The following is a 17412-nucleotide window of genomic DNA, read 5'->3' as shown; positions in this document are numbered from 1 at the left end:
AAGCGGTAAGATAATCAAATGCCTTAGAACCGACCAAGGAGGTGAGTTCACTTCTGGAGAATTCAATAAGTATTGTGAAGAGAATGTCATCAAGAGGTAGCTGTCTTCCCCTTGGACTCCACAACAGAATGGCCTAGCAGAAAGGAACAACCGGACTGTAGTTGAAGCAACCAGAACGATGTTGATTCAAGGGAAGGTACTGCAGTCTACACTATGAACCAGGTACTCATCAAGAAAGGTAAGGATAAAACTCCTTATGAGTATTGGACTGGTAAGACTCTAGTAGTAAGCTACTTTAGAGTGTTTGGTAGCAAGTGTTATATCAAGAGAAGTGAATACCAAAGCAAGTTTGATGCAAAATGTGATGAGGGAATATTCCTAGGGTATTCCACCAAGAGCAAAGCTCTCAAGTGTTTTAACAATAGGACTCAGAGAATTGTTGAAAGTATCAATGTTAAAGTTGATGAAACCTATGAGAAACTTGAGGAAACCAGCAGCGAACGAGTGGTAGATGAACCAGATGTAACCTTTTGGGAACTGGTTGCAAAACAACCAAGTACAAGTAACAATGCTCCTACACCAGTAGATGCTGATGAAGATGAGGATGAAGAGGAAAATCAAGAGGAATCAGTTAAGATCATTGCTATGTATGTAAAGTTGCATCATGATCCAAAGTAGATCATAGGAGATAAGGATGCGGGAATTATTACAAGAAGAAAGGTCAGAGAAAATTCTTGCATGATTTTTGAATTTGAGCCCAAAACATTTAAAGAGGCACACAAAGATGAAGACTGGATTAAGGCTATGGAAGAGGAACTTGACCAGATAGAAAAGAGTGGTACATGGTCTTTGGTACCCAGACCTGAGCACAAAAATGTTATTGGCACCAAATGGGTTTTAGAAACAAGCTGAATGAAGATGGCATAGTGGTAAGAAACAAAGCAAGATTGGTATGTAAGGGATATGCTCAAGAAGAAGGAGAAGACTATGGCGAAACCTCTGCTCCAGTAGCTAGATTGGAAGGAGTTCAAATGCTTCTTGCATATGCAGCCTTCAAGGGATTCAAAGTGTATCAGATGGATGTGAAATCTACATTCCTAAATGGAATACTTGAAGAGGAAGTGTATATAGAGCAACTAGATGGGTTCGCTCTATCAGAAGACAGTGATATGGTGTGTAGGCTACATAAAGCCTTGTATGGATTGAAGCAAGCACCTAGAGCATGGTATGAACGTTTACACTCCCATCTTGTGAAGATTGGATTTGAAAGAACAAGTGAAGATAGAAATATCTATTTGAAGTCAGATGGAGATCAGATTTTGATTTGTGAAGTGTTTGTTGATGACATAATTTTTGGTGGAGATGACAAGATGAGCCATGCATTTGCAGATGAAATGAAGAAGGAATTCGAGATGTCACTAATCGGAGAGATTGAGTTCTTCATTGGACTACAAATTCAACAAATGAAAGATGGTATCTTTATCACTCAATCCAAGTATGTCAAAGAGGTGTTGAAGACCTTTGGCATGGAAGACAACAAACCGGTTGGTACACCGATGATGACTGGTTGTAAATTGTCAAAAGAAGATGACTTAGCATTGGTGAATGAGAAGCAATACCGGTCAATGATTGGTAAGTTGCACTATGTAGTACACAACATACCGGACATTGCACATGCAGTGGGCATTGTTGCACATTTCTAGAAAAGTCCAAGAGAATCCCACTTGGTAGCAATCAAGCAGATTCTTAGATATCTGAAGGGAACTATAGATTATGGATTGTGGTATCCATACAGTAATGATTTCAATCTCAAAGTATTTACAGATGCCTATTGGGCTGGTAATGTGGACGACCAGAAGAGCACAACCGGTGGTCCATTCTTTCTCAGTGGTAGACTAGTCTCATGGATGAGCAAGAAGCAGATTTGTATTTCTCAATCTATAGCAGTAGCAACATATGTAGCAACATTTATGAACTGTACTCAGACAATTTGGATGAAGCATGTATTAAGTGGTTTCAAAGTCCATGTATCTGAACCGATGAGTATATTTTGTTATAACACAAGTGCAAATAATATTTCCAAGAATCTGGTACTGCATGCTAGAACCAAGCACTTCGAGCTCAAGTATCATTTCTTGAGGGAGAAAGTTCAGAACAAAGAGGTTGTATTTGAACATGTTTCTAGTAAAGAGCAGTTAGTAGATATATTCACCAAGCCTCTACCAAAGGCTACATTTACCTATTTAAGAGGTGAACTAGGGGTGCTGCCCCTTCAAGAGGTGAACTAAAGGTATGTGCTCCACATCAGTCAGGTATTGCATTGTCAAATATTTTTAGGATTGGTGTGTTGAAGGATGCTACTCCTCAGGGGGAGCAACATAGTAGATCATGGATGTTTGTGCCTCCACTTTGGCATTGTTGTCAAAGGGGGAGAAGATGTGAAGCAAAGAAGATATCTGCAGTTTTGAAGACATGTTATATGGAAGAAGATGTAGAGATATCTTTGTGTATTGCCATCAATGCCAAAGGGGGAGATTGTTGGCATATGTGCAGAGTTTGATGACATGATAGGATTGTATGTTGTCATTGATGTCAATATGCTGAAGTATGAACCGGTATATTAAAGTAAGCAAACTGGAAAGAGAACCGATATGATGGTATGAAGTGAACAGGTATGATGGTATCAACAGGTATATGCAAAATGGTGAACTGATATGTTGGAATGTGAACCAGTATATGCAAAGTTTGTATCAGGGTTTCATTTGATATGACTACCAGTTGGTAGTCTCAGCTTCAGGGTTTTCGATTGATGCATTCCAAGTCTGTGTGATTCGACCGATGACATCCGGTGATGAGTTAGTATTGAAATGAAGATCAGATCGTGTTGCCACATTAGCCTTGTGTGCATGAAGGATTTCCTTGAGGATCTTGCATGAAGAAGATTGATTCTATCTACCTCGAGAATGTGCAAAATCTTAGTAAACAATGGAGAGCGCGTGATGGGTTATCAGCTTCCAGAAGTGGTGAAGAACGGATGATGGAGAATGTCTTGAGATTTGTTGAAGATTGTTTTACCCTATGTAATGTGTTTAAATGGTCAGGATTGGACCGACTTTATTTTAACCTAGATGCTTAGGGTTTTAGGTTTTGGCTACCGACCTAATCGTTGTCTATAAGGTCGATGATGATTCTCATTTGAAGTTGTTAGCAAATGAATGTGTGTGAAGTGATTCTTGTCAGACCAGAGCAGTGAGTAGAGATTTGCAAAGTGTGATTGCAGATGTAAAGGAATTGAAGCAGATCTTCCTTGGCATTAAGTGTTGATATCAAATCAGTGTATTACCTGTTGACTTCTAACCATTTCAGTAGATGGAAAATCCCTTTACCAGGTAGCTTTAACAGGCTTTTTGTAAATCCTTTAACAGGGTGACTTAAAATCATTGAGTTCTTTAAATCCTTTGACAAGGTAACCTTTAATAGCGTTTTAACCTCTAACCGGGTATTTAGCCATCCCTTAACCAGGTGATCCCTAGTAGGATCGGTTCCTAGCAAAACCTATTGTAAAGTCTTTAACCGGACTATGCTCCTAACATAGCAGACTTCAAAAGAGTTCAAGAACAACTTGTGGGTATTCATCCCCACTATGGTTTTTCCTAGTTGGGTTTCCATGTGAAAAATAAGTGTGTCATGTGTGATGCTTTTTCATGTGATGTTTTAGTGTTTTCTATTAAGCAGTAATGCAAGATGATCCAGTGGTCATTATATTTATGATGTATTACTTGTTTAAGCATATGGGTGAAGTGGAAACGAGATATTAGGTTTTGTGAAGATCTAAATGTTACTGGTTTATGTCTTGCACAGTCATACTATGTTTTACCGGTATTGGCTTGATTTAGATCGGTGATGTTGTATACTAGTTAGTGCAGTCTTTGCAGTTTAAGTTGTTTAAGAAGTTTTTGTGTGTACTGATTCACCCCCCCCTCTCAGTAGATGTTGGGTATTTACTGTTCATGAGTATTCATCAAGAGAAAATTCAATTCATAAGACACTTCTCTGATCCTTCTTACTACTTTATATGGCCCATAGAAGTAGGGTTTAAGCTTCTCCGCTCCACTAACTTTGAGTGACGATTGTTTGTATGGTTGTAGTCTCAAAAAGACCATGTCTCCTACCTGAAATGTTCATCTAGTTCTCTTTTTGTTTGTGTACACTTTCTATTGATTCTAGTCTTGGAGAAGATTGTCCTTGGGCACATTCATAATGTCCATGTTTTATTGGATAAAGTCTCTAGCTCCTAGAACTTGACTTTCAATATGGATCAAGTCTCCAAAGGATGTTGTTGTGTACCCATACAAAGCCTTGAAAGGACTCATCCCTATAGACATATGATGAGTGGTATTATAGCAGTATTCTCCTAAGTGAAGCCACTTAATCCATTCATGTTGCTTCCCTATGACAGTTTCGTAGATATCCTTCCAACCATTTGTTGACGATTTGAGTCTATCCATCTATTTATGGATGGTAACTCATGCTGGTCGGAGTTCACTCAATTTTGTCTAGCCTAAAATATTATTGCCAAAAGAGAGTAAGGAAACGACTGTCTAGATCACTTACAATGTTTTGAGGCAATCCATGTAGTCTAAAAACCTCTTTAAAGAAAACCTCAGCTAATTGAGGTGCTTTGTATTCTATGGATATAGCCATGAAGTGGGTGTATTATGTCAGTCAATCAACTACCAAATAAATACAGTCCTTCCCTTGTACTTTGGGTAACCCTATTATAAAGTACATGGATATGATTTCCCATTTTCGACTAGGTACGGGAAATGGCTAAAGTAATCCTACTAGGTATGTATGTTTGTCCTTGTTCTTTTGACACATCATGCATTCCCTTAATATGCTTCAATACATCTCCTTTAAGATGCCTCCTTGATAATTTTTCTTTGATTTGCTTGTAGGTTTTGTAGTATCCTTGATGACCTGTTGAGGGATTGTCATGATAATTTTTCAAGATCTCCTTCTTTACCTTTGATCCTGATGCAATGTATACTTAATCTTTATAAAGGATGAGGTCATCTATGACCCGATATCTTTCGTCCTATATCTTTCCTTCAATGAGATCACTTGATAATGTATCTTTAGCATACTCTATGAGTATAGATGTTTTTCAATCAGTAGATATTGTTGTTATTGCATTAAGATGGGGTCTTAAAGATAAAGCGTTGACCACAATGTTATTATTTCCTTTCATATACTCAATGTCAAAGTTGTATGCATGCAACTTACTCACCCACTTTTGTTGCCTGTCATTTAGGTCCCTTTGGCTTAGGAAAAACCTTAGGCTATTATGATTGGTTTTCACAATGAACCTATTAGAAATCAAATATTGCTTGAATTTTTCAAGGGCATGCATAATTTCCAGGATTTCCTTATCACAAACAGAGTATGTCCTTTCCATGTCCTTGAGCTTCCTCCTTTCAAAAGTTATGTCACAATATAGCTCAAAGGACGAGGAGAAGTATGGTATGGGTAGTATAGGTTAGGAACTCATAACTCCCTTAAGTCTCTTGAAAGCTTCTTGGGCCCCTTCACTCCATGTGAAAGCTCCCTTCTTAGTTTTGAGAATCCTTTTACAAACCTCCTATAATAGCTACAGAGCCCCAAAAATCCTCGAAGGTGTGTAAGGTTTTTGGGTTTTGCCCAACTTTGAATTGCCTCTATATTTTTATCATCTACCCATACTCCTTGTGCACTAATCTTGTGCCCTAAGTACATGATCTCCTCCATACCAAATTCACATTTGGATAATTTTGTGTATAGGGAGTTTTGCTCAAGTATTCCTAACACTTTGTCTATATATTTTAGATGCTCTTCCCAAGTTTTGTTGTAGATAAAGATGTCATCGAAGAAAACCAATAAGAAGTTTCTTAGTTCTCCCCTAAAAATGTGGTTCATGCAAGATTGGAAAGTGGCAGGAGCATTGGTTAACCTGAATGGTAGGACAAGAAATTCAAAATGTGTGTAATGACATCTAAATGTTGTCTTTGGTATGTCTTTTTCCCTTAGGCTGATTTGATGATATCCTGACCTTAGGTCTATTTTGGAAAAGTAGACTTCTTCATGAAGCTTGTCAATGAGTTCATCAATTTAGGGAATGGGGTACATGTTCTTTATTGTATTTTTATTTAGTGCCCTATATTTAATGCACATCCTCATCTTTTTTCTTGGAGAGTACAACGAATGAGGAAAATGGGTTGCACCTTGGTTGAATGTGCCCCATCTCTAATAACTCTTTTATGGTATTTATTATTTCCTCCATATATTTGTGTGGATGGCAATAGGGTGTGGTGACTACTAGTTTTTTTCCTTCTTCTAACTCTATGAAATGTTCAAAGCCTCTCTTCGGAGGTAAGCTTGGAGGGATGCTATCAAAAAAAAAAATTGTGTTTCCTTGGCAATGGTTGGATATCCACATGGACTAATTTTCCCTTGGGAGTAGTCTTGTCCAAAATTAAGCATTGGGCCACCCACTTTGATTGGTTATGACTAAAAAAATTTCCTTTTTTTTTTTGAAACTACGCTGGGAGACGCGTTGGATATTCCTTGTAATATGATCCTTTCCCCATTGTTTTCAAAATTTATTTCTAAATTTGAAAAGTTTAGGTTGATATCCCCTAATTAATCTAGCGAAGGGATCCCCAAAATTAAATTGGTGTCCACTAGCTTCACAATATATAATTTGTCCTTGATTTGGTGTTTTCACATAGAGATGTTAAGTTGAGGTCCCTCTTTGTACGTGAAGTTGTAAATCCATCAGCTAATCCTACCTTAAATCCTTTGAAGTCTTGTGCTTCCAATCCCAATCTTGTCGCTAAGTCCTCATCTATAAAATTGTGTAGCTCCATTGTCTATAAGGGTAATCACCTTTTTGCCTTTAATCACTCCTCAGATTCTAAAAGGGTGATTTTTTTATGCTCTTGAGATGGGGGCCAATGTTCCACCCTCCTCAGATTCATCTTCATTGCATCTGTAAAGCAGAAAATAATCGAACCCTAGTTGCTCTCCCCTCTTCCAACTCCAAGGAGAGAGAAGGGAGGTCACTAGGGTTGACGGTTTTCACTTAGGGGAGACTTTACATTCAAAAGAGGGGTTGAAACCCACAAGATCCAATCCCACCCAATGCAAGATTGGATTCTGAATGAGTTTCAAGGGTTAAGACAGCAAGGCTACCCTCTTTTGTAAAGAATGTGGATAGAATGATTAAGCTAGGAATGCATGAAAAGTGACAAAGATTCGCTTATAAACTGAGATTGGGATATAGGATGAAGCTGCGGACCTGGAATTAGTAGTAAAATGTCGATACGGCGCTGTCCTGCAAATTTGAACAAAAGTTGACAGGACGATGGCGCCCGGCGTGCACACGGTCCTCCGAAAAATCCGCGAAACGAAGGGGGATCTGTTCGTCTCTGCACAAGGATTCCAGATCTTCAATTTCAGCCACGTACCTGCAACCTACACACAAAAAAGTGAAGACGATTGGGGGGTTAGGGATTAGGGGTTTGCCCTTAGGTCAAACCCCGGTTTTGGAATTAACCAAGAAATGAGAAATGCTATAAATGTAAATGTTTGTAATGAAAAACAGTACTAATACCTTGTTGTAAGGATGTTTGTATCCTTATGTGCGAAGGTATAGATGTTGTTGTATGTTGTATGTTGTATGTAGTAAGTGATCTCCTCTTCAATGGTTGAATCCTTGACTTGAATGCAACACTAGCCTTGAATGGAGACTTAGAATGATTAATTGCTTGAAGGAATGCTTGAATATCATTTCCACGCTTTTTCCATCATACCGAATGAGAGAGGAAAATGTAGTTTATATACTTGCCAATTAGGGTTAATAGATTGATTTTCCCGACCTTGGGTTGACAAGGAAAGATAATTTTCCAATTTGCAAACAAAAAGACCCGAAGCCCCAAAGGAGACCGGGCCCAAAATAGGGCCAGGGACCAGGGCGCTGGGCACCATAGTCCTGGGGGACCAGGGCACTAGGCGCTCTGGTCCCACCTCCCGAGACAACAGGGTGCAAGGAGGATCAGGCCAGGGTGCTGGAAAAATGCAGTTTTTGATGTCGTGGACAAGTTTCGGGGTCTCCATTCAGGTTCCGTGTTGCGTCACCATCGTGAAGACCCAAATGCGGTCAAAATTGTAAGTGTCACAATTTTAGGACGCTACATTTAGCCCCCACTTTAGCGGGAGTATAAGCGTACGCTCATACTTCCGGTAAAGTACAAGGAAACAACATTGAAAGACTTTCACCACGTCAAGGAGGCAAGACACACCAAGCCCCCAGTGGACTAAGGATCTTACGACTTCGATTGACAAAGTAAAAGGGAATATCATGAGGGAGAACCATGACTGTCAGTAGTAAGGTCCCCTCACTATGAGTCATGCAAGAAAAATACCAAAAATTTTCAAGGCAAAGCTAAGTTCGCCAAGAAATTTTCAAGTATCCTGAAGGGATAGATAGGGTGTATGCCCCCCTATGTTAAAGCGATCGCACATGCCTCAACGGGGGTGATTGCTTTAACGTAGTGATACACGTAAGAAATGAGAAAGGAAAGGAGCACGTTATCACAAAGATTTAGCCCCCAAGTGTGAGATAAACCCAAGGATAATAGACACAAAACACAAAGCACGAGGTGACTTCGCTTTCCTCGGGGTCAGTATGCTGTATGATAATTCATGTATATATATCATATGTATGTATGCATAATTTTTCTTCATTCCCCAATCAAGGAAGGTCACCTAGAAGAAGGGAACACATGTGTCTTTTGAGTCAACATGAGAGAGACCAAAAGAGATCTCAATGCTTTGCATCATCCTCAAGTAGACAACACTAAGGACAACAAATGGAAGAATGATAATAACATATAGAAGAAGTAACAAAAGAGAGGAGGAGAGAATCTGCTATGCTAATGTAACTAGTCTAGCACGTCATCTACCCCCCGATCTTGCTGATCAATGTTTCGGGAAGGCAGGGAACACGCTAGAGGAAGAACATCCAACACAGCAGATGGAGCTATCACAAGATCCAAACAAGGGCTATGTTCATGTTCCAAGCCACATTTTTCTTGTCTAGGAGCTAGGATAAGTGCTTTAGAAAATTCGTTAGATAAATGGTTATCAATATCAACAAGTTCATATTCACTATCAGAAGCAAGAGAAGTAACATTTTCATCATGAATAACATTTTCATCTATATCATCATCAAGATTTATAAAAATAGGATCTTTAACTCGCACAGGATCAAGACCATCATGCATCTTATGTTTAGGAGATTTTGGCTCAATTTCTGATTGAGGAGAAAATGGAATAATGCTTGTTGAAGGTGTTTTTGGAGATTGTAAAGTTTGAAAAGAAGCTGCCTGAGCTCTAAGACGACGCTTTCATCGGCGTTCACGTGCAAAACGATTTCGTCTAGTCTTAGTAGGAAGTGGAGAAGATTGAGGAGGAGGAATGTTCTCATCCTTATCACTTGGGTGTTTAGGTTGTGGTCTCTTAGGCTGGATAATAGGAGAAGAGGAAGGTCTCTTCTCTCTATAAAAGGAAGGAGGAGGAACTACTCCATATAAAGGAGGAATATTTGGTTTAGGAAGAAGACCAAGTCCATCATGATGAGGAGGTATAGGTCTACTTTTAGAAGGTTTATTAGGCATAGACATAGTCACATCCATAGGAACAGGTTGGGAATCTTCTTGAGGAAAGACATTAGTTTTATCTTTCAAAGGAAGAATTTCCTTCTCAAGAACAATAGGAATATCAAGTTTGGGTGTTCTAGGTTCACTTAGAGATAGGATCATATCTATTTTCCACTTTTGATAAGATTTGAAAAGATGATCACTTCGCGGAGGAAGCGATTGGAATTGTTTAGGCCAAAAATAATCAATAGGAATGCTAGAAGTTCTTTCAGCTGGTTGAAAGAGACTATGATTGACAGTAACAACTTCACCATTATGGGGAAATTTCAAACACTTGTGAATAGGAGAAGCAATAGCTTTCATGGAAGATAGCCAAGGATAGCCAAGCTTCACACGAAATTGTTCGGATGAAGGAATAATAGCAAAGTTCACATCAAGGGATTTGTTATGGACCTCAATAGGTAATGTAATAGAACCAATTGTAGGAGAAGAAAATGCATCAAATAATTTCACAATCACATCTGTTTTGTCATAGATCACTTGATTCAATTGCAAAGTAAAAAGAAATTCTTCAGTAATAACATTAACCATGCACGAAGGATCAATAAGCACTCCACGGCAAGGTGTATTCTTGACTTTTGCAACTATGTATAAAGGACCATCAGGTGCCCTAATAGTTTCACTAGAATCAAATGTGATGGAAGGCTCTTTAGGGTTTTCTTGCTGCTCTACAAAGTTAATCACATTCGGAGTCATAGACACAAGACCATCAGATGAGAAAGAGGAATCATTAGTCTCAATTGCATTAGAGGTATGAGAAGGTAATGGATCAGTAAAAATCTGAAGATTTTGGTTAGGAGGAGCTACAGATGTATTGCCTTTATCATTCACTCCAGAAACAGAGATAGTATTATTATCAATCAAATCTTGAATTTTACCCTTTAAAGCAAAACATTTTTTAGTATCATGCCCAGGTTGACGATGAAATTGACAAAAAGATTTGTTATCAAAATAGGGTGAATTAATCTTTGCAGGATCAATTTGCCTTATAGGAGGAAGAGTAAGCACATTTTGTTCCAATAACTTATTCATAATACTATGCAATGATTCATTCAAAGGAGTAAACTTTCTTTCTTTCTTGAAAAACTTAGAAATAGGAGGCACACCTGATGCTGCATTCACATTGTTGTTGATGATGTTTTCATTGAATTTAATGGAATCTCTGTTCGGTTTAAGCTTTCCAAATGGTTGTTGACTGCTATCACCCTTATCACTCGGAGCCATAGGATGTGATTGTTCCATTTGACTCACAGTCAGTTGATAATTGTGAAGAGTTGCACACAACTGTTGGAAAGAAGTAAACTCAGAAAACAGAAGTTTGTCTCCAATATCTTTTTGTAAATTAGAAATAAAGATTCTTTGAATATCATTGTCAGGCACTAGAAAAGAAATTTGAGCATACAAATGCTTATATCTACCAATGAAATCAGTCACTTTTTCTTTAACACCTTGTTTACAATGCATTAAATCAATCAAAGTAACTTTAGGACTTATATTGTTTTGAAATTGTTGAATAAAAGCATTTGCAAGTTGTTCGAAAGAAGTAATAGAATAAGAAGGCAACGAGCAATACCATTGTAGGGCTTTATCTCTTAATGTTCTAGTAAACAGTTTTGCAAGCAACCTTTGGTCATAAGCAAAATCGGTACATATTGTTTGAAAAGTCTTAACATGTGTTAGAGGATCTCCTTTACCATTATAAAGCTCCAAATGCGGGATTTCAACATGCTTAGGAGGGATAGCTCGAACAATGTCAAGAGAAAGTGGGCTCGCAACATCAAATGTGGGCACACTAAACTTAGATTGATTCATAGAGGCAATTTGTTGCTGCAAGGAAGAGACAGTTTGTGCAAGATTGTTAATTGTCGCTTCAGTCAAAGAATTCATATTAGATGTGTTAGATTGAGATGGAGGTGTTATGTTATTGAAAGAAGGTAGAGAGTAAGGTGGCGGGACACTATGATAGTTAGTCATAGGAGAGGATTGGAAAGGAGGAACACTACAAGGAGGAATGGAATGGTTGAATGAATTGCCCCCTTGCGTCATGTTCATTTGTGGAGATGTAATAGGAACACTCATTGAAGGAATGAATGAAGAAGTCGGGTTGAATGAAGGAAGAGGGTTAATTGAAGGGGAAGGATTGCCCCCATGACTGGTGATCATAGGAGGAATGTCTTGTATAGAAGTAGTCATTATGTTTGATGTAAAGGTAGGTATGCTAGCAATAGAAGTTGTCAAAGGAATAGAATGATTGACTTGAGTGGGAGGTTGTGTATAACCTGAAGTTTCGGCACAACTCTTTATAGGCATCACATTCGAATCCACAATGTGTGCAATACCACGCAAAATATCAATTCCATTCTTATCACTTTGAAGCATATGTTTTAGACCCTCAATTAAAGGAAGAGCTTGACTATCGGGGTATTCTTGAGACATCCATTGTCGAAAATCGTCAAATTGGTTATCCAATTTTGCAAGTTGTTCTACAGAAACCTCATGGAGAGCTTCTTCATCAGGAGGATTAGAGGAATTACCCATGTCCTCGTTAAAAAGGCTATTCAAATTAGGTTCCATCTCCTCGGTAATTAAACCTCGGAAAGACTTAATTCTACGGCTTCGTCTAACGGGAATAGTGTAAGTAGGGCTTATTGTTGTAAAACTCATGCACTAGAGAAAAGATTTTGAATTTTAGAGGTAGCAAATTTCAGTAAAATCAGCCAATCTCCTAGATTTAAGCTGTTAAATGCAATCACAACAATCTCCCGAAATTTCGGAAAAAATGTCAGGGACCGTGGCGCTCGGAGTGCACATGGTCCTCGCAACTTTTTTTGAAATTTGCAGGGATGAAAGTTATGATGATTTTAAAGCTAACCTGAAAAAATTGAGTGATTTTACGATCTGTAGATAGGCCAAATTAAAGTTGCAATCTCAAAATTGAACCCTACCAAGATTGTTGAAAAATGCAAAATTTGAATTTTGAAAAAGAGAGGGAAACTGAAATTTTGAATTTTATGATTTTAGAGGGAATACCAAAAGCAATGCAAGTTTTGAAATTTAAAAGTTGACTCAATTTCACGCAAAATTCAATTTTGAAAGCGGAAATCAAAGTTGTTGTAATTAAACACTTAATTTCAAAAGTCACAAATTGCAAGAATTTGAATGAAGCACTGAAATCTCGAATGAATGCAAACACACTTTTCAGATTTAGGATAGTAAGAACACAATTTTGACACAAAATTTCAATTTCAATGATTTTTGAATGATTAGGAGCCTTAATCCAAGCAATCACAAGATCAACTTTGACTGTAATTTTGAAAGTGTTATAATTGATAAAATCAGCCAAAATTCTGGATTTTAGCAGAAAAATACAGTAAGATCTAGCTCTCGAAATTTCGGAAAAAATGTCGGGGATGATGGCGCTCAGAGTGCACACGGTCCTCACAACTTTTTTCCAAATTTTCAGGGATGAAAGATTTTATGATTTTATTGCGGAATCCAAAGTTACAGCTGATTTGGAGATGTTTTGATCAGTGAAATTGTCGAACAAAGGTTGAATCAAGAGAGTTTCAAAAATTAGGGTTTTGACACTTAACCACTTAATTTTCAGAATTAAAGCACAGATATGAATTGATAATTTGCAATAGAAGGGTAGATCTGAAACAAGCATTAACATTTAGACATTTCGCAAGCTCAATTACTAAAAAGAAAATTTAGGGTTTTTTATGCAATTAACCTCTAAAATTTGCAAAAGATCAAACATGGAAATGTAATCAAGGAATCAAATTTTCAGATCTAACCATGAATAAACAGAAAGGATGTTCACGTCGGGTTCACCAAAATGTAAAGCGGAAAATAATCGAACCCTAGTTGCTCTCCCCTCTTCCAATTCCAAGGAGAGAGAAGGGAGGTCACTAGGGTTGCTGGTTTTCACTTAGGGGAGACTTTACATTCAAAAGAGGGGTTGAAACCCACAAGATCCAATCCCACCCAATGCAAGATTGGATTCTGAATGAGTTTCAAGGGTTAAGACAGCAAGGCTACCGTCTTTTGTAAAGAATGTGGATAGAATGATTAAGCTAGGAATGCATGAAAAGTGACAAAGATTCGCTTATAAACTAAGATTGGGATATAAGATGAAGCTGCGGACCTGGAATTAGTAGTAAAATGTCAATACGGCGTTGTCCTGCAAATTTGAGCAAAAGTTGACGGGACGATGGCACTCGGCGTGCACACGGTCCTCCAAAAAATCCACGAAATGAAGGGGGATCTGTTCGTCTCTACACAAGGATTCCAGATCTTCAATTTCAGCTGCGTACCTGCAACCTACACACAGAAAAGCGAAGACGATTGGCGGGTTAGGGATTAAGGGTTTGCCCTTAGGTCAAACCCCGGTTTTGGAATTAACCAAGAAATGAGAAATGTTGTAAATGTAAATGTTTGTAATGCAAAACAAGTACTAATACCTTGTTGTAAGGATGTTTGTATCCTTATGTGTGAAGGTATAGATGTTGTTGTATGCTGTATGTTGTATGTAGTAAGTGATCTCCTCTTCAATGGTTGAATCCTTGACTTGAATGCAACACTAGCCTTGAATGGAGACTTAGAATGATCAATTGCTTGAAGGAATGCTTGAATGCTTGAATATCGTTTCCACGCTTTTTCTGTCATACCGAATGAGAGAGGAAAATGTAGTTTATATACTTGCCAATTAGGGTTAATAGACTGATTTTCCCGACCTTGGGCCGACAAGGAAAGATAATTTTCCAATTTGCAAACAAAAAGACCTGAAGCCCCAAAGGAGACCAGGCCCAAAATAGGGCCAGGGACCAGGGCGCTGGGCAGGCACCATGGTCTTGGGGGACCAGGGCGCTGGGCGCTCTGGTCCCACTTCCCGAGACAACAGGGTGCAAGGAGGATCAGGCCAGGGTGCTGGAAAAATGCAGTTTTTGATGTCGTGGACAAGTTTCGGGGTCTCCATTCAGGTTCCGTGTTGCGTCGCCATCGTGAAGACCCAAATGCGGTCAAAATTGCAAGTGTCGCAATTTTAGGACGCTACAGCATCTTACCCTTTTTCTAGGGGCCTCCATTTCTTCATTAGGTATGGTTTCAATGTGATGAGATTGGCCCCTTTTTCCACAATTATGACCAAGCTCCCAATTTTCTCCACATTTGAAGCACCTTATCCCCTCTCTAATTCTTCCTATTACACACATGTCCCAGACTCCATACATTATTGCATTTGTAGAATAAATTTTCCTTCTTGACCCTATCTTTCTCGCATTTATGTCCTTGCTCCCATTTCTTCTTGCAGTCAAAACATATCTACCCTTCTCTCTTAGTTCCTCTCATTCATCATGAGGAATGAATGTCCTCTTATGGCCATCCTTGTCATGGACGTTCTTATCCTTTGATGTTGTCTTCTTAGAGTGATATTATCCCTTGGTTTGGCAACCTCCAGTCGAATAGCCTTGAGGATCACTTCTTGGAGAGTAGAGGGATACAACTCACTTACTAGTCCTCAGGTTGTGTCCATTAGTTCCTCTATGAATAGGCAGGTGAGCCTTTCTTTGAATATCTAGGGGGGAACTGTAATGGCTAACCTTTGGAATTTTGTGATGTATTCTTCAAGAGTCCCCCTTTGTCTGATCCTTGTAACATCCTTGAAATGTTTTTGGGGATGTATTTGATCAAATCTTTCAATGTCTTTTCTTGAAGGCATCATAGGTATTTATATTCTTGTGGTCTTGGGTAACCAAGCCATGATGTCACCAATCATGTGCCATTCCTTCTAAGTGTAATATGGAAAATTTGATGGCATCCCTTTCTATCATAGGGAAAAGGGTTAGGTATGTTTCTAGTTTTTGTAACCACACGTGAGTTGTAACTTTTCCTAATCCATCAAAATTTAGGATGGATAATTTTTGTATTTTTTTTGTACACTTGGGTTAGGTTGGTTATCTTCCTTCCTATGAATACTCTCCATTAAAGCCTCATAATATGTTGCGATTGGAATACTTATCTTGACTTTGGGGTCCAATCTCACATATTATATGGCAAGTTCCCTCATATTGGGTTGTTGATCCCTTCATTACCCCTAGTTGATCCTTCCTCCTTCAAGAAAGGGGGCCTATTGGTGCTTGGATTTGATCCAACCATAGTTTCTTGGTTGTTCTCAAATTGGTTGGGGGTGACTTCCCTCTCATGCCTTTGGTTGGGCTTAAGAGTATTATTGATGTTTTGAAGGGTTTGGAGTAAGAATTGAGTTTTTTCTCATTATTCTCCATTAATTTGTGCTTCATCTATAGGTTTGTTGTGTAGTCTTGGTGGGTAGCTTTTTTCCTTTCCCTTTCTAAAGATCTGATGGCCCTCTAACTAAGTTGTATTAACCTATTTTCCCTAAGGTTGGTAAGAACATGCTCTGATACCACTTGTAGTGTCCCCTTTTGTTAATTACCCTAGTTTTTTCCTTGTTTTTCCCTAAATTACTATTCTTATTCAATAAGGGAGGGTTAGAGAGAGGGTACCTTTATATTCTTTAAGGGAAAATAGTTTTGTCAGTTCCTTTGTTGTTTTCAATTTTTCTAAAGTATTCTTCCTTTTGATTATTTTTTTATTCAAGTCAGAGTGTAGATCTGACTTCTATATTTTTCCTTCTTCAAGTGCTTGGAGGTTAAATTTATCTCCCTTCATCCATGGTGGAAGGCCACAAACAATGGTCATAACTGTTAGTGGCAACAATCCATTTGAAAGGTCATTGCCCTCCCTTTTATCATTATTGCTTATCGACGACAATCATTATTGGTTGCTCATGATAAAACATGAATATCGATAATGATTAAATTTTTAATGTGAATACAATAATTAGAATATAGTATAACAACAAAAATCAATTAATATCAATAATAATAATTAAATATCATTATTTAAAGATACATTCGAGACTCTTATTAGAATATGAGGGAGGATATGACATTTTGACTTCTAGGTAGCGACAATGCACGTTGTGAGATCTGATATGTGTGCAAGGGTTAAAAAGTACACATTTGAAAGCATCATCTGATACCTACTTATAGATTTTCAAATAATTATGCACTTAAAATTGCCAATAATTATGCACAAATGCCTCAGTAGTCATACACTCTAGGTACCAATAAAGTTGCACAAATGGGCCAACTATGGTCCAAAAATGCAAAAAAATGGGTGGCTATTGGTACATGTGAAATTTATTAATGGGCTTTTAGTTTGTTTGTTTTTTGGTTTCTTTAAAGTTAGTAATTGGGGGGTTAGGTATGCAAGGAGTGAACTCAATTATTGGAATTATGTTCTCTTCCCCCATTTTAATAAAATAAATAAAATATTTTATATGATTAATTAATCTGAGTATGTTTAAAATAATAGTGGATGATAATTAAATAAAAATATTCAAAAATGTTAATTGTTAGTCATTGTCTATATAGGTCGAGGATTAGTGTTTTCATCTAAAGAAAATGGTATTAGCATTACATTGACAAGCTTGTGGGAGAAAAATTAAGAGTTTTATTGAGATTCGATTTTTGCTTGTTCTTTAAGTGCATGGAAATTGATGGTTTATATAGCACCTTTTGGCTAGTGCCTAATTCTATTAGTTGAAGATAGGTTTTTCATTTTTACAAAT

Source organism: Cryptomeria japonica, chromosome 7 (assembly GCF_030272615.1).
Source record: "Cryptomeria japonica chromosome 7, Sugi_1.0, whole genome shotgun sequence".
In the NCBI taxonomy this organism is placed as follows: Eukaryota; Viridiplantae; Streptophyta; class Pinopsida; order Cupressales; family Cupressaceae; genus Cryptomeria; species Cryptomeria japonica.
The sequence above is the reverse complement of the archived record's forward strand: the minus strand, read 5'-3'. Positions refer to the sequence as shown.